Source organism: Callithrix jacchus, chromosome 2 (assembly GCF_049354715.1).
Source record: "Callithrix jacchus isolate 240 chromosome 2, calJac240_pri, whole genome shotgun sequence".
Classification (NCBI taxonomy): Eukaryota; Metazoa; Chordata; class Mammalia; order Primates; family Cebidae; genus Callithrix; species Callithrix jacchus.
This window is the reverse complement of record NC_133503.1, coordinates 141063328-141081468: the sequence shown is the minus strand read 5'-3', so window position 1 is coordinate 141081468 and position 18141 is coordinate 141063328. Positions and strand designations below refer to the sequence as shown.

General features: G+C 42.5%; 1 long non-coding RNA gene across 2 annotated transcripts in view; it reads right to left on the bottom strand.

Annotated features, from left to right (window-relative positions):
• The window catches only part of LOC128931370 (uncharacterized), a 696873-nt gene that overhangs the window by 120691 nt on the left and 558041 nt on the right, over nucleotides 1-18141 (bottom strand). The gene's annotated exons all lie outside the window — the stretch shown is intronic.

Below are 18141 nucleotides of genomic sequence, written 5' to 3'. Positions count from 1 at the left end.
TGATAACTAGAATTATGACTCCTAACATTGTATTAGGACCTATGGACAATGAGGGTTTTAACTCGTATACTTTCTGAAGTACTTATGTTCATAGCATTTACGCATACAAATCTAATATAGGGAGCTTCAGTATACCTTCTCATTTGATAATTCTTCCCTTTCCTAATGTCCTGACTTCTTTAAAGTATCAGCAAGCATCTTGAGATAAACAGGAGAGGCTTTGGATTCATAAGAAATATAGGTGGGCTTTGGATTATCTTTAGAGCCCTGTTACCATCTTTGTAAAGACTTGATTCGTACGATGAGGATAGTATTTGCAATTCTTCAAAGAATTAAGGGTGAACATCTTAGTCTATTCTGTGTTGCTATAACAGAATATTCAAGACTGTAACTGTCCAGTGGGTTCTTCTTGCCTGGTGCTCAGATAGAGCTGATTTATCAAAACAGGGGAATTACAAAGGAAAAAGAGTTTAATGCACACAGAGCCAACTAAATGGGAAACCTGAGTTTTATTACCCAGATCAATCTCCCCAAAAATTCAGAGACTAGGGTTTTTTTTTTGTTTTTTTGTTTTTTTTGAGATGGAGTTTCGCTCTTGTTACCCAGGCTGGAGTGCAATGGTGCGATCTCGGCTCACGGCAACTTCTGCCTCCTGGGTTCAGGCAATTCTCCTGCCTCAGCCTCCTGAGTAGCTGGGATTACAGGCACGCACCACCATGCCCAGCTAATTTTTTATATTTTTAGTAGAGACGGGGTTTCACCATGTTGACCAGGATGGTCTCGATCTCTTGACCTCATGATCCACCTGCCTTTTTTTAAGGATAATTTGACGAGTTAGGGACTAGTGAGTGGGGAGTGCTGATTGGTTGGTCAGATATGAAATCACAGGAGGATCCAAGTGGGTTCTTCTTGCTGTCTTCTGTTTCTGGGTGGGATCACAAAACTGGTTGAGCCAGATTACCAGTCTGGGTGGCACCAGCTGGTCCATCAGAATGCAGGGTCTGAAAGATATCTGGAATACTAATCTTAAGTTTTACAATAAGAGCATAAGAGCAATTGGGGAGGTTAGGAATCTTGGCTGCATCCTATCCTGAACCATAATTTAGAATCTCATGGCTAATTTGTTAGTTTTAAGAAGGTTATCTCCTTCCTAGGCAAGAAGATTTGTTTCAGGAAAGAGCTGTTATCATCTTTGTTTCAAAGTTAACCTACAAACTAAATTCATCCTATAGTTAGCTTGGTCTATGTCCAGGAATGAACAAGGGTAGTTTGGAAGTTAAAGGCAAAATAGAATCAGTTAGGTCAGACCTCTTTCACCATCACAATTTTCTCACTGTTATAATTTTACAAAGGTGGTTTTATGACTGAGTAATTAATAATGAACAGAAAGGTACTGTCACACAGTTCTGAAGGCTGGGAAGTCCAACGTCAAGCTGCTGGCATCTGACAATGACCTTCTTGCTGCATTATCCCATGGTGGAAGGTAGGAAAGTAAGAGAGAGGACAAGAGGGAGTCATACTCATGCTTTTATAAGGGAACCAATACCACCCATAAGGGCCTAATCATCTCTTAAAGGTCCTAACTCTTAATACTGTTACAATGGCAGTTACATTTCAACATGAGTTGTGGAAGGAACAAACATTCATACAATAGCAGAGCAGATCACCTCAAGAATAGCATTAAGAAACTGGCCTGCCTATCCAACTATAGTATTTTTAATTTGTTTCTTTATATTGGAGATAAGATTTCCAGCTAAGGTGGAAACCAAGACATTTTCAATGATCCAGAACTCTGGATTTAGAGCTCTGTGTCTTCGGAATGTTTTTATAAGTCATTCAACAAAGACTTCAGGATGTATGCCTTTCCTCTGAGTACATTGCTCCACTTTAGCCCAGTTAACCTTCAGAGCGGGAGGGAAGACGATTCCCAACGGGCCCTAAATATTAGCCTCCGATTGGGCCATTTGCAGGAGGAAGGTAATGGTGCAGGGGAGGGGGAGAGTTTATGCTGAGTGTAAATTTCAATTTTTGTTCTAGATCTGATTTCTGTTCTTTAGTTTTGCTGAGGGAGTCTTTTAGGCTAGCTGTGAAACTTTTATTTTTAATGTCCTTTCATACTGATCCTCCCATACTGGTAATAGGACATTTGTGTAGGATGAGAGCTTTCTGAAAATCCTCTCAAATATAAAAGTTGTTTCAAATCAAAGGATCTGCTGTCTGGCCATTGATGATTTAGCATCTCCAAAGGTATACTTTTTCCAAAATGTGACTCAGAATGAATAAACCTATTTTATGTCTTAATCATGGACACAAGAAAAACCCCCATAGAGGGTACAGATGCTGCTCCCATGATCCCAAAATCATTTCCAAAGACAGCCAAAGAGAACGAAAGCAAAGACCACCATTTCTATAGGCAGTAAAAATGGTATTTGTGAAAACTCCTGCCTCCAGTTGGCCATAACATGGAAACTACGAATCCATGATACTGAAATGGGACTTCTCTCCACCAGCAAGACAACAGGAAAGAGAAAATAAGGGATTTTATGGGCTGAGACCCTTTATTTACACTTAGACAAACCCCTCAGAATTGGAACGGTCAGCACGATTCCAGATGAAAATGGGATGCCCAGGATACCCAAATTTCTCTCCAGCCAACCACAAATCCTTGAGCCCCAGCCTGACAATTGGCTGCTGCTGTGCACAGGCCGGACAATCTGCACCTCACAGCATGTGGAAAGCCAGAGAGTGAACTCTCTGACTCAATTCAAGCCAAACCATCAGGACAGAAAATGAGACAGAAAGGACACAATAGCTGTCCCTGTGAAGGAAAAGATCTATTTTTAAAAGTATTCAAACCAAGTCACAATACAGTAAAAATAAGTTCCTAGTGTTTTCTCCTGCTGATCTAAATTTTGGAAAGAAAAGACAGAAAGGTGCTCTTATCACCCTCACTAGACTGGATTCTGAACAGAGATCTTGTAATCTGGCTGCTAAGAAATTTATGTTTGTCAGCATATTCAGAGATCCTGAAATCTTAGCGGCAGTTTCTGAAGGAGCAGAGAGTTCCAACCATCCCATCCTGGTCACCAAAACTGTTGGGAGAAACCTCATCCAATTTAGTTCCAGTGGTTGGAGGCCCATAAATTAACTCACAATAGACAGATTAACAGGAGAAAAGACAGGTGATTTACACATACACAGGAGTTCTCAGAGATAAGAACTCACTCAATAGCCTGAAATTAAAGGATTCATATACCAAACTTAACAAAGAGGAGAGGGTTTAGGGCTTCAGTGAGAAGGTATGGAAGATTCTGTTGAGGTTTTTGATGCTAATGCCAATGGGCATTCTGTCTCTCCGGTGAGTGAATTCCAGAAACTCCCTCAGATGGGGGTTAATGGCAGCTCTATTTTCTGGAGGCCTTGCTTTAGTCAGGTAAGTGAAGTTGAGATAAGATTTCTTTCTGTATCTTCTTTAGCTCAAATGTTCTCACTTTAAAAATCTTTATGCCAATTCTGGGATCGGAATGAATCCCCACAGGACTCAAGACATAAACTTTTAAAAAGGAAAACTTCCTAACTCCTTTCTAGGGCAAATTTTGAGATAGACAATATTTCTGTGACATGCTTGAGAGCTTCAGGAAGGCTCAGTGAAGTTCCTGGTGACAGAGACATCACTGCCTAATACAAAGGCACTGTGGGGTTATGGATAAGGTCTCTGCCCAGGATGACATCATCTCGGGCCTCGTTCCAGCACTGTAAGCTGTGACTTCTGTGCCCAGAGTGAGGACTGCTGTTTAACTTCGTTAAGTTCTCAAGATACAGAGCCTGCTACTTACCTTTGGAAAATCGTGGCACAATATTTCAGGAGTGAAGTAATATCAGGTTTCTTTTTCTTTTTACTTTTGCCTTTTATTCATCACAAACAGGAAAAAAAGTGGACCATTTATATTTTTGGGTCACAAATTGATCTTTTAACTCCAAACACTGACTTCCAGGGAAATTCTGTTACCAGTGGAAATATCTAGAAGAAAAGGTGAAAGTCAAAGTGCTAATTTCAAGTGACAGTATTTTTAAATCTATATTACTTTATAAGTAATATGAATTAGTCCTATTTGTCTATAAGGAAAACATGCTTCTTGTTCAGTAAAGTCATCTTCACAACTTCAGGAACTCTGTCATTATTAAGATAGTTAAGAGCATCTTCTAAAAAAATTGTGGACTCAGGTTCATCATTTCAGACAGCTGATACACAACACAAAATGTAGAAATCAAAGATAACTTGGCCTGGTGCTGTGGCTGACACCGGCAATCCAAGCTACTCGGGAGGCTGAGCTGGGAGTATCACCTGACTCCTGGGAGGTCAAGGCTGCAGTGAGCCATGATTGTGCCACTGCATTCCAGCCTGGGCAATGGAGCAAGACCCTGTCTAAAAAAAGAAAATAACTGTGCCACCAAGTGATCTTGTCTTAGGAGACAGAAAACCCCATAAGAAGAAGGGTAGGTAAATGTCTGCAGTCTAGCCTCTGAGAATGAAATTTCTCAAGGATGGGCTAATGGATTTGGGGCTCATGAACCTGCAAGAATGCTGGTAATCAAGAGAGTTAAGAACATAACCAGAAGAGTTCAGAGTTGGGGAAGCTTCTTCATAGCACTAACTGAGAAACTGCTAATTAGTGGCTCTCCAAAATGTTATTAAAATAATCTGTTGATACTGGATAGTCTTTATTGGGAGAGGAAGCTGTCCTGTGCATTATTGGATGTTTAGCAGCATTCCTGACTTCCACCCTCTAGATGCCAGCAACAACCCCAGTCATGACAACCAGAAATGTTGCCAAACGTAGCCAAATATCCCCTAAGAGGCAAAATCATCCCCTGATGCCTTAAAGATAATGGAGGACACTATTGACAGAGTCTCAGTAGAGTCTCAAGGTAGGGGTAGGGGATGGAGCGAAGTTGGGAATATTTTTGAGACTGTGAAGGCTGTTTGTTTTTTTTCCAATGTGTATCTTTCAGTGTGGGTGCCAGGAAGGTCTGGTTAGGGTTGAGAGAAGACCATAACATAATCACTTAGACTTGGTGGACACAACAACATGAAGATTTTGAGAACAAAGACTCGAAAATGCTCAAATTTAAATATTTCCTTTTGATGCTTTCTATTAACAAGTTGATGCATTTTGGGGGAAGTTCCTGGAATGAATGATCGTTATTTTTAACTGTTATCTTCTGAGGAAGGGTATTCTGGAACAGTAAAGTTTCGCTGATGAAGACTGTGGAATAGTAAGGTCATGTTAACATAGATTGTGTGGACATAAATAGTTTCAGATCTCAGCGTATCCCTTAAGGTCCTTGATTTTTTGCCTCTGCCCTTTTGCCCATTATTACCACATTCAGAAAAGCCAATAAAATACAAAAGAGATGAAAGAGGTAGCAGGAAGGAGGAGGGGCACAGGTGCTGCTGCCGGGCTCCATCCTGGCTTCACCACACTAAGTCTTGCATGACCTGGGCGAGCAACATACTTTCTCCAGACCTCAGCCCCTCCATTAATATATGGAGGTTAATAATCGTGTCTCCTTCATCAGGTTGTGGTAGAGTTTGAATGAAATAATATATGTCCAGTGCCCTAGACATACTATGGACTCGGTATAAATCAACTGGGTAAAACTAGGGAAAAATGCCATCCCAATGGTGCTTCTGTGCCTTTACTGGGTCAACGTGCCTTTACTGGGTTTAAAAGGAAGCAGAAGTATTCTATCTGCACCCCAGAAATATTGTGTAGGGAGAGGTGGCTAACTCTCCACAATCCTTCCATGCATATTCTTAACTGAGCATGCTCTTGGATCACCACTAAAATGCATGGGGGAATTTAGGCTGTAATTTAGTAGTGCCACTGCTTATAAAAGTAGAGGAACAATGAGAACACCATGGCACTAGCTTGGAATAGGTTGAAAACTACTTTTCTGAAGCTTATCCACTAGAATGTTTATCTAAGCTATTTTTCATGGGACGTTTTAAAGACAATACCTTCTTTTAATAGCCATGACCTTGAATTCATTACATTGTGGAATTCTACTGCTTACTCTCTCTTAATTCTGAAAACTGGCCATATTCTTCAAGTGGGAGACTCACTTGTACAGTGCCAGGTGCTGATCTAGGCACTTCATATGAATTTTCTCCTTTAGTCCTCAGTCTGTGAGGCAAATACTGTGATGAGAAGTCCGATACTCAGAGTCAAGTAATATAGTGAGGAGATCCTGACACATGAGTGGAGGCAGAATTTAAGCCTTGTCCAGTGGACTCCAAAGTTGATGATTCTACTCCAGCATGTTACCACCTACACATCTGTTTCTCAAAATGACAACAAACAGAAAAACCCAAAGATAACACATCAAACATCTAGTCATGGTTTTACAGAGCCTGGGTCCATGTGCAGTATTTGAACAGATAAACTGGTTTCTAGTATGTTGGCAAGGAAAGGGCAATCCTGCAAAGTGGATAAATCTAATCTGATCATAAGAGGACTGAAATAACCAGACACTAGCCTCAGGGAGCCACATTGCCAGTCCAGTTGTTTGTCAAATTTTAACCAGTGAATGAAGTAGATCCAATCCATTGGTTGACACTTAGCTGCTGTTGATGGGGTTGTGAGGAAGAAAAAGAAGTCCATCCCCTACTCTTGTACACCATCGTGTCCCCCCAGGGCAATCTGAGGGCTGTATAAATTTGGCAAAAGATGTTTACACAGCAAAGGTAATCAACAACACGGTTATGGGTTAGGGGAATTTCACTGAATAACCCTGTGGATGGGAGTGACATTGGAATTAATTGTTTCCTAGAAAAATGTCTTGAAGAGAAGGTTTCCTGGGATGGTCTCCTTGTTTTATGGTGATGGTTACCTTTTTATTATTTTTAGAGGTGATTAATTAAAAGAACAACTAACTGCAATTCAACTTCTAGGTTACTGTAAGTTTTTTGGGTTTTGTTTTTGTTTTTTAACATGAATCAGAGTTCTTTTTTCCATCTCAGCTCTGTACAAATGCCAACTGTGTGACTCTGTGCAAGTCCGCTAATCTCACTGGGGCTCAGTTTCTTCTCTGTAAAGAGGGATCCACCACGTGATCCCTGAGATTCCTTCTTGCTCTTAAGTCAAACAGATTCAGATGTTGTTAACTGACTAGTGCCCTCTACAGGCAACTTCCTCCACCATGTAAGAATCCAGGAAGAGGATATTAGCAAAATTCTCTTGATATATTTAATGTTGTGATTTAGTATGAAATATAATATTCTGTTATGTAATGAACCATGCTGTGAAGCAAATAAAAATATTAGATTTTACCTAGATCTAATTTTGCAGATAAAGCATTTAAGGACCACCGTGGCTGGGAATTTTTCCAATTCCTTTGGGATAAGGCTGGGGCTTGGTTACAGATCCTTGATATTCTGCTTAATAGTGTCCAGTCGTGACCTTTCTAGTCTTCCATGGTTTTCTTTAAAACTCTCTTTCCTTCACTTCTCAGATAACACTGGAACTCGGCATTTTCTAAATTTTCTACGTACTTATGAGCCTTAACAGTTGATGAACTGTGGATTTTTCCACTAGAGTGGGAAATGGCTGCTTAGAAGTTGCCTGGTAATTATGTGAGCACTTCCTGTAAGGGTTACTTTCTTGCGACCTTTCCTGCTGCTGATGGGAAGGTCCTTTGCTGACATTGCCAGTGGAAAATGTATGCATGCTCAATATCTGATTGATTCACTTTTAGTTCAAGGACTGAGAAAATTTTTAATCCTTCATGCGGAGATCTGCTCAGAAGTTGGGACACACTATTCATTTCTAAGGTGGAGAACATAGAAAAAAACGTCCTGGACAGCTTTCAGTAAAAATCTGGGTCTGCTTAAGCCTACTTTAAAATTTTCTAAAATGAGTTCATGTTTTAATTTTTATTATTTTAAAAGCAGCATTTGTGCCTTGTCGAAAGTTATACATTCAGATAAAGAAAAATAAGAAAACGATAGCACCATATTCCTACCACCCCTAGATTACCACTGTTAACACCTGTGTGTACATCCTTAAAGCTTGTTCTATGCGTGTATAAATATACATATACATATTTTTACCAAAATGAGATCATGTTGTACATGCTGTTTGTAACCTGCTTTTTTTAGTTAATGATCTCCATCTTTCCTTGCCAATAAATTTTCATCTTAGCTAAAACCCAGTCTGTATTCAAATTCCTCCTGCTCGTCCCCCAAAATGTCCTTTCCAGTTGGTTTGTCCAAACCAAACTCAAACCTAGGGCCCTGCATTGCATCTAGTATTGTATCCCGGAAAGCTCTTCAGTCCAGCATGGCTTCTTCCCTCCTTTTATTATTTTTCTCATGAAATTCCTTGCTGAAAAAAACAGGGAAGCTTTCTTTTGTTTTTCTTTTTTTCTTTCAGATTTTGTTCTTTACGTAAACCAGATTTTTTTTTTTTAAATTGCCCAACTTTTTGCTGTATCTTCACCTGCAAGAGATGCTGCCTTAATGGTATAACAGATGGTCAACTGCTTAAATGTAAAGCTTCTCATCTAAAATGAAATCTGTAAACCTGCTCAAAAGCCTGGAAAACATCTCTATTTTTCTTTAAGTTTCCCCTCTGCCTGTCCCTCCAGCCAGGAACAAAGGAAAGTCAGTCAAAACTTACTTCCGGCCCTATGATAAGCTGTAGTGGTGAGCCAAACTGCCATGGTCCCTGTCCTCATGGAGCTTATAGTCTAGGGAGGAAATCTGATCTCCAGTTAATCATTAACATTAAATGCTTAATTCGGTGATGACAAAGACAAATGATGAAAAACAAAGGATAGGATACAGGGTGTCCAGGTGTAAGAGGTGGCTCCAGGGAGAAAGGGGCCTTGTTTGGTATATTACGGCAGCCTTCTCCAGAGAAATGGCATTGAAATTGGAATTGGTTAAGAAGAGAGGAAGGAGAAGGCTGTTTCAGGCAGTGGGACAAGCATTTGCCAAGGTGCTGAGGTTAAGGAGTAGTTTCTAGCATGGCTGGGATAAAAGGAATTGGGGGAAAATGGAATGAGATTAAGCTGGGAAGGAAGGCATGGGGAAGAGCCTATAGGCCATGTGAACAATTTTGGACTGGATTATGTGGGGGAACAATGAAGAGCTTTGAGATTTATATTTTACCAAGATCAGGCTGACTACTGGGTAAAGAATATGCATTAGTTTGTTTTCACACTGCTGATAAAGACACACTAGAGACTGGGTAATTTACAAAAAAAGAGGTAATTATACTCATAGTTCCATGTGACTAGGGAAGCCTCATGATCATGGCAGAAGGCAAGGAAGAGTAAGTCATGTCTTACATGGATGGCACCAGGCAGAGAGAGAGAGCCTGTGCAGTGGAACCCCTGTTTTTAAAACCATCAGATCAAATGAGACTTATTCACTATCATGAGAACAGCACAGGAAAGACCTGCCCCCGTGATTCAATTACGTCCCACTGGGTCCCTCCCACAACAAATGGGAATTCAAGATGAGATCTGGGTAGGGACACAGCCAAACCATATCAGAGTACATGAAAGGGAGAGGACTGGGTACAAGGAACCAGTTAGAAGGCCGTTGTGGTTGAGCAGCTGAGAGATGATAGCTTGGCCTAAACTAATGGATGGAATGGATTGAAGAGGAGTGATTTCAGAGATATTTAGTAAATTGGCAAGGGGAACCAAAAGGACCTGGGGACTGATTGGATGAGGAGAGGTTAGGGAAAGGGAAAGGAAGGAGAGGAGCTAAGAATGATACATCTGTCAGCGCTGTTTCTGTACAGGTGATTGTAACCCCACTCAAACTGGCTTAAGCCTAAATGAAAATGCATTGATTCCAGTGAAGGAAAAGTCCTGGGGGTAGATCAGATACTTCATATATGGCTGGATCCAGGAGTTCAGATGATATCTTCAAGAGTAGTTATCTTTCCAATTCTTTATCTGCTGTATTGGCTTCACTCTCTCTGGAAAGCTCTTTCCTTGTGGTGGAAAAATAGCTGTTGGCAGCTCTAGGTTCACATCCTCAGAGGTTAGCAACTCCAGAAGAAGGCAACTTCTCAATATTTTTAGGAAACTTCCTAGAATGGAGCCTCATTGGCTAGTCCTGGGTAACATGCTTACCCATGGAGCTAAAAAGTAGGATTAATCTCACTGGAGTAAATACACTGTGAGCAGGAAAGGAAATTTTAAAAGCTATTCCCAGTACAAAAGTGAATGGGTGCTAAGTAGGCAAGAATGACAGTACTAATAAGGAGTCCAGGTAACTCTGAGGATTTTTATTTGTTTGGTTTTTTGGTTTTCCTCTTTTTTTTTTGAGTTGGAATCTCGCTCTTGTTGCTCAGGCTGGAGTGCAGTGGAGCCATCTCAGCTCACCACAACCTCCGCCTCCTGAGTTCAAGCAATACTCCTGCCTCAGCCTCCAGAGTAGCTGGGATTACAGGCATGCACCACCATGCCCAGCCAATTTTTGTATTTTTAGTAGAGACAGGGTTTCTCCATGTTGATCAGGTTGGTCTTGAACTCTGGACCTCAGGTGATCTGTCCACCTCGGCCTCCCAAAGTACCAGAATTACAGGTGTGAGCCACCATGCCTGGCCAGCTCTGCAGATTTTTATAGGCACAACTGAGTGGATGGCAGAGGGATGGAGCGGAGAGGTTGTATTCACCAAAGGAAGAGTAGAGTGTCGAGGGGAAAGATCACAAGTTCAGGTCTGCACGTGTTTGTTTTGAGGCCTGTTATCCCATGGGGATATCAGGTGGGCAGATTGATCCATGGGTCTGACACTCAGTAGAAAGTTCTTGGCAGTAGTTCAAGGTTCTGGAGTTATAAGTGCACAGGATATGGACAAGATCATCTGAGGAGGGTGTCAGATGCGAAGAGAAATTTAATATCTGGGTAGAGGGAGAGGGAGAGGCTGCAGAGCCAAGCATAAAAGAAGGTCCGGTCAGCTAGTCAGAAGGACATGTAGTGGGAATGGTGCCATCAAAGCCAAGCGTCTGCCCTGAGAGTGAGTGTGGAATGATTAACTACCTGCCACGCCTCCGAGAGAGAAAATCACATGCAGAAGCGTTCCTCGAATGTAGCAACGTTGAGATGGCTGGTGACCTTAGTCAGTGGAGCAGGTGTCCTTACAGCATTGGGGAAGGAAGCCAGGTTTGGTAGGTGGTGGAATGGCAAATGAGAATTGAAAATATGTAAAGATTAGAAATTTGCTATGAAGAAATGGAGATTGACAAAAGAATGGCAAGAGTAGGCAGATGGGGATCTAGGAGGGGTTTTTGTTTTATTTTTTAAAGAAACACTTGAACTTATTGAGAGTAAAGTTGGAAACACACAAGTTAAAAGACAAAAGATGAGATTCACAGCACAGGTGGTTGGAGAGATGTTGGAACTGAGAGGGACCACATCCTCTGCAGTAACTGGAAGCAAAAGGATGAATACAAAATCAGGAAAGTGTGTATAGATCTCGTGGCCAGAAATTGAACTTGTTTCTGTGTAATGGTTTCTATTATTTCTGTGAAGTAGGAAGGTACATTATCTCCTTAAAGCAAGCAAGAAATCTGAGGTTTGAAGAGAATAGAGAGACTTGAGACAGAGTGTAGAAGAACAAACCAGAGGTAGAGCAGGATTTCAGAGCAGGGCCTGTGGCCCAGCAGGGGAGGAATTGGCCTAATCAGATCGGTCGGTGATTTCCTGCAGCAGTGCCCAGCAGCCTGAGTGCTGAGCCCAAGAAGATGAACTGTGAGTCATCCTGACATGAAAGAGCACAGGAAAAAGGAGCTGATGGCAGCATCAAACCCCACCACAACATTATATGTGAGATACAAAAATTGAATTGCATGAAATGGAGAGCCTTGTTATAACTCAGTTAGTGAAATGAGGATAGGGGTTGGGTGGAAGATGGGAGCCAACTGCCAATTACAGGCTGCTAACTTTGCACTGTCACAGGATGTGCCATCGTGGGGGTTTTACTAAATTTGCAACAGAAGGATTGAAAGGATGAACCATGGAGTCCATATTAAGGAGGAATGGAGTGGGGAAAGGTGGGTGCTGAGGACAGGAAGGAGGAGGAGTTGACAAGAGAAGGTTCCAAAGAGGTGGGGGAACAGGCATGGAAAACAGAGGGCTGGCCAACAGTGACACAGAGTCAGGCTTGGGAAGGAAGGGTAGCCCAGAGCCATGGAAGCATACTGACCGAGGTGTTCAAAGACTTATGTTCTAGTCCCAGCTCCACCACTTACTACCCATGTGGCTCCGATTCTTGATTCCTCATTTAAAAACTGGGAATAATGGCATCTTTCCTGTTCGCCTCACTGAGCCTTTGTCACCAATTATCTGAAGTGCTTTAAAAGTGTAAGCTGCATTAGAAAACAGACCCAACGGTTTCTTGTTTCTTTGTGGCAGAGAGGGTGTGTATGGAAAGGGAGGTGGTTACCCACGGACTCACCACCACAGAGTGCTGGGCTCGCTTGTGTGCTGTGCTTGGGTTAGGGAAGGAAAAACAGACTTTGCATCCTCTGCCTTAACTGCTACTCTTTATTAACAAGCTCTTACCTCAGCAGTGCTGTGGTTCTATTTTAGTTTTTAATTGTTTGTTTTTATTCCATAACAATCAGACCTTCCTGGATCATTCATATACATCAAAACATCAGATCAGATACTCAGCCCAAGGCACTGATACCTGGAGTGTTACTCTGCAGGAGGCCACCCTACATCTCCCCAACACTGGCCCTGTGTTTTCACCCTTTGTTCCTTTCATCTTCTCCTCATTCTTCTTCTATTAATCCCCACTCTGGAAAAAAAAAAAAAATCCCTTTCTTTCTGTGGCCATCCATGTTTCAGTAAATGGCACAGCTAACTACCAAGCTGTTCAAGTCAAAACATGAGTGTCTTTCATGATTTCTATCTTTCCCTCATATCCAATTCATTGTTACATCTGGTTGACAACCTCGAAGAGAAAGTCACTTTTGACCACCTTTGTGGCCATCACCACAGTCCAGCAACCAGCATCTCTCTGTTTTGTTTTTAAGGGACAGGGTCTCTTGCCCAGGCTCGAACACAGAGGCACGATCACAGCTCACTGGATTCTCGAACTCCTGGGCTCATATAATCCTCCCACCTCAGGCTCCCAAGTAGCTGGGACTACAGGCACACATCACCACATTTCATTAACTACAAAAATTTTTTTTGTAGAGACAGGGTTTTGCTATATTGTTCAGGTTGGTCTCGAACTCCTGGCCTCAAGCAATCCTCCTGCCTTGTCCTCTCAAACTGTTGAGATTACAGGTGTGAGCCACCACACCCAGCCAGCATCTCTTATCTGGTCTTCCTATTTTTGTGTTTACCTGCCTCCAATCCATTGTCCCCACAGTCCATTCTCTAAAGTCTTCTTTTAAAAACATATGTCAGATGCCACTGAAAATGAAATCTGTCCCTCCCCAAAACTACTTCAGTCAAGCCACCTGAGTCCTTTTGTAGGTTCTCGATCTTGCCAAGCTTGTTTTAGCCTTTGCCACAGCTGTCCTCTTGCTTTGGAATGTTGTTCTCCCTCATCCCGGTTCTTTCTTGTTATTCAAATCTTAGATTTATTGCCACCTCCCCGGAGAGACTTTCCTTTCATTGGTCTCACAGAAACATACACATCTTTTATATCCTTCCATGTCTTGTCTACCTCTCTTTCCCTCATTCATTCTTTAAAATGTTCTCTTTAACCCACTTCTTAAGTTAGCCTGTGGTGTATATTAGACATTGCTTAGGATTCTCTAAGCTCCACCTGTGGGGCTAAATTCATGGAGCAACTATATTGGCCTGGGGGTCAAACATATCCCTCTCTTCCTCCGTCTATCCCTCCCTTCCTTCCTTCCTCCCTCCCTCCCTTCCTCCCTGTATCTCTCCCTTCCTCCCTGTATCCCCCCTTCCTCCCTCTATCCCTCCCTTCCTCCCTCCATCCCTCCCTTCCTCCCTCTATCCCCCCTTCCTCTCTCTATCCCTCCCTAACTCCCTCCCTCCCTTCCTTCCTCCCTCTATCCCTCCCTTCCTCCCTCTATCCCCCCTTCCTCCCTCTGTCCCTCCCTTCCTCCCTCCCTCCCTTCCTCCCTCTATCCCTCTCTTCCTCCCTCTTGCCCTGTTTCTCTCCCTTTTTCCTTCATTCCTTCTCTCCTTTCCTCCCTCTTTTTGACATAATTAATTTGTAGGCTCCCTTGAGCTATTAGAGTCGTGTTTTTAAACATCAAGGCAGCTGCGGTCTAAGGACAGAAGTACCAGATTTGAAGTCCAAAGACTCAGGAGACCCAAGGGAAATTCTGTTTCTCTCCTATTTGTTTGTTTCTGAGCCTCAGTTTTCGTGTATTTGAAGTGGCAGTTAAAACTACTATTCTACAGGTTTGTTGAGTGAGACAGTAGGCATATCAGTTATTTACCGCCACGGTATGAAACAAACCTCCCCGTAGCTTAGTGGCTCAAGCCAGCCATTTGTTGTTTCTCATTTCTCTGTGGGTCAGCTGGGAAGTTTTGCTGATCTGGACTGGGCTCAGTCATGTATCTGCAATCAGCTGCCCACTCACCTGGGGCTAGCTGGCCTAAGATGGCCTTCAGCTGAGGCCACTCAGCTCTGTTCTACATGGTCTCATGTCTCCCAGCAGGCTAGTCTGGGTCTGTTTCTGGTTGTGGCAGGGTTCCGAAAGAGCAATCAGACACCTTTAAGCACATTTCAAGTTTCTGCTTGCATCAAGTTTGCTACCATCCTGTTGTCCAAACAAGTCTCATGGCTAAGCCCACTGCCAAAGAGCATGAATAATGAATATAGGGATATATGCAAAATCCTTGTCTAATAACACAACCCACCAACATGGAATTGAATAATAGTGATGTGGTGCTTCCTCCTCTGGGAAGTCTTCCTTGATCTTCCTCAGCAGCCTTGAGCACTCTTTCTGATATGCTTTCATCACAGAAATTATAAACATTTATTAAATTCCTAACATTTCCTAGATTTTACATGCTGGGGCACTCCAGATACAGCAGTGAATGTACAAAGTCTATTACATTTTAATGGTGGGGAAGAGACAGTGAATAAGTAAAGATAAAAACATACCCAGTTCCACATACTGATGTGTGCTCTTGAAATATTGCTTTATATTTCTTTGCATATCTTCCCCACTATACCAAGATCGATCTCCGTTAGGGAAGAGACTAAGTTTTCATCTTTGCATGTCAAGTCTCTAGCATGTCGTCTGACTCCATAAGTGTTCAGTAAATAATAAACCTGCCAGTGGGAAGGAGAGCTCTGCAGAAGGCGTGACAGCGATGGGTGTGGAGCATGGACTCTACCCTGGCAGTAGCTATATGTTTTCAAGAGCTCATTCCTGTCAACTCTCATGTCTTCCCATGGGAAAGGACTTCCCTTTCTCCCTGACATGCCCCTCTCTCGATAAGTCTCCGAGGGACACCCTGACTTGAATGTCTATCACAATGATGCTTCTGACAAATGGCTCAGTCAGCATTTGCCCAGAACTGCATCTCTCTTATAACCAAAAGCAGCTCTTGTTCTCCCCTTCTCAGCCACTTGTATGTCTCATCACAGGTAACTGTGGTCGAGTCAGAGAGGACAAGGGATAGGTAGGCCTAGGTGTTTTCCACACTTCCATGTGGGATTAAGATGATGGAAATAAGTCATTTTGAGTAGAAAGGTTCCATGTTATCCCATCTCTCTTAAGGTGAATGAGAGGTACACTAAAATTTATGAATTTTACCATTAATCATGAGAGTTCTTTCATCAGCTGGTTTGATTCTAGATCTTCCATTTACACGTTATTCAAGGCCAGGCATGGTGTGGTTCATGCCTGTAATCCCAGCACTTTGGGAGGCCAAGGTGGGAGGACTGCTTGAGCACAGGAATTTGAGACCAGCTTGGGCAACATGATGAAACCCTGTGTATATAAAACATACAAAAATTATCTGGGCATGGTGGTGTGCACCTGTAGTCCCAGCTACTTGGGAGGTTGAGGTGGTAATTGTTTGAGCCTGGGAAGTTGAGGCTACAGTGAACAGAGATCACACCACTGCACTCCAGCCCAGGCAATGGGAATGAGACCATGTCTTAATAATAAATAGATAAATATTAAAAAGAAATGTTATTCAAGGCCTCTTTCCATAGACTAGTATGCCTACTTGAAGCCACTGACTGGTTTATGTGGCTACTTGGCAGGTTTTTGACTGTTTAGCTACTGAACCTCCTCCTCCACTGGGGGCATCCCCATAGCATGAATCTCGGTAGAAGACAGAACCTGCCTCCTGCGCCAGAAACTGACAAAGCCAGAGTCCAGCTTTCCTTCTCCTCACTGGCAGAGTGTTTGTGAGCAGGTCTAGCCAATCAGATGCTCCCACCTGGGGCAGTGGAGCATTCTTCTCCCAGGGACCAAGGGAGCAGGGGTCACAGTACCAGCAGGAAGCAATATCTCATACCCAGCACCCGGGAGGCTCTCGGTTATGGGTTGAATTTTGTCCCCTACCCCCTAAATTCATATGCTGAATACCAAACCCCAAGTATCTAAGAATGTGACCAAATTTGGAGATAGGGTCTTTGCAGAGGTAATCAGAGTGAGGTCACTGGGGTGAGCCCTAATCCTACAGGACTGATGTTATAAAAAAGGGAAACAGACACAGAGACATACACAGAGGGTAGACACTGTGAAGAGACGTACAGGGAGGATGCCACGTGAACGTGAACACGCCACTTCCAAGCCATCAAGCAGCCAGGATCGGATCCCTCACAGCCCTCAGAGGGGATGCTTTGTTCTTGGACTTCCAGCCTCCAGAGCTGTGAGAATGTCTCTTATTTAAGCCACCCAGTCTGTGGCACTTTGTTACAGCAGGTCAAGCAAACTAAGACACAATCCTTACCAAAAAGTCTCGTGGTGTGATTTTAGCTCTGATCCTTCCTGATTCTCCATTTTAAGGCATTTGTAAAGCGATTAAATATCTTTTCAAGAAATTGTATGTTTTAGTAAAATCTGACCAAAATTTGTTGTTTCTACTTAAGAAACCCAGCAAGTACAAATACCATGTTTTGAAGCATTCTTTTTCTATAGGAACCTCTGGATTCGTTTTCCTTCCTCTTTCATTGAAACTGTATATGCTTCTGAGCTCCCTGGTCCAGCCAAGATTTTGTAGGATTGGTGTATCTGCACTTCCTCTGTGATTAGTGGGCTTTTAACTAATCTAGTCTTGCTTCTCCCGTCAAATTTTATAATACAATGCAGCTCTTATCCAGCTCACCTCAGGGTTGACTGACTGTTGACTCTCTTCATTTAACTCATCCAGGATCCGTGATCATTCAAACTGTACCACAGAGGGCAAATGCACCTCCTACAACCTGGAACACTCTCCAAATATCAACAGGTTATTCCTGGCCCAGCCCTTCGGGTTTTCCAGCATTAAATGGAACACCAATTTTATTCCTGTGTCAGAATGTGTTTTCTGAGTAATCTACTTTGCTTTCCTTACTTTGGATTTGGCCACATTAACACCATAACTTGAACTCCCTGTTGCTGATCTGTTTTGATACAATGTCCAGATTAATAGTGTTCAATTTCTTGTAAGTATTTGACACTGAGGAAGTGAAACCCACTGAGTGGGTGGGATTGTCTTGTCTGATCACTGGTTCACACAGGTTCAAAATGCTGGCAAATTCAAGTGTTATTTTGTTGCCTGCTGGGATATCTCACAACCCAAAAGATTTTTTGAAGAGAAAAAAAAACTATAATAGGAGTGGAAATTAGTAAGCCCAGGCTCTATTTCGAGTTCAAAGGAGAAAAGGAGGAAAGAGGAAAAGACAAATTGAGCGTGGTGCCAGTTTTTCCCCCACTTTTATTTTCCAAAAAAAAAATAGTAGAGAATTACCTTTTGTTAGGAAAGAACCGTGTGCTAGGTATGATATTGACTGCTTCAAAAATGTCATCCCATTTAATTCTTTAACCCCTTGAATCCTGGTGATTTTATCTGTAGAGATGAAGGTCCCCAGTGTGGCTGACAGCATGGGCCACCCAGACCCCCTCTTCCACACCAATGGAGATACGTCGCATATCGCTCTTATGACATGAATAATTCTCTAC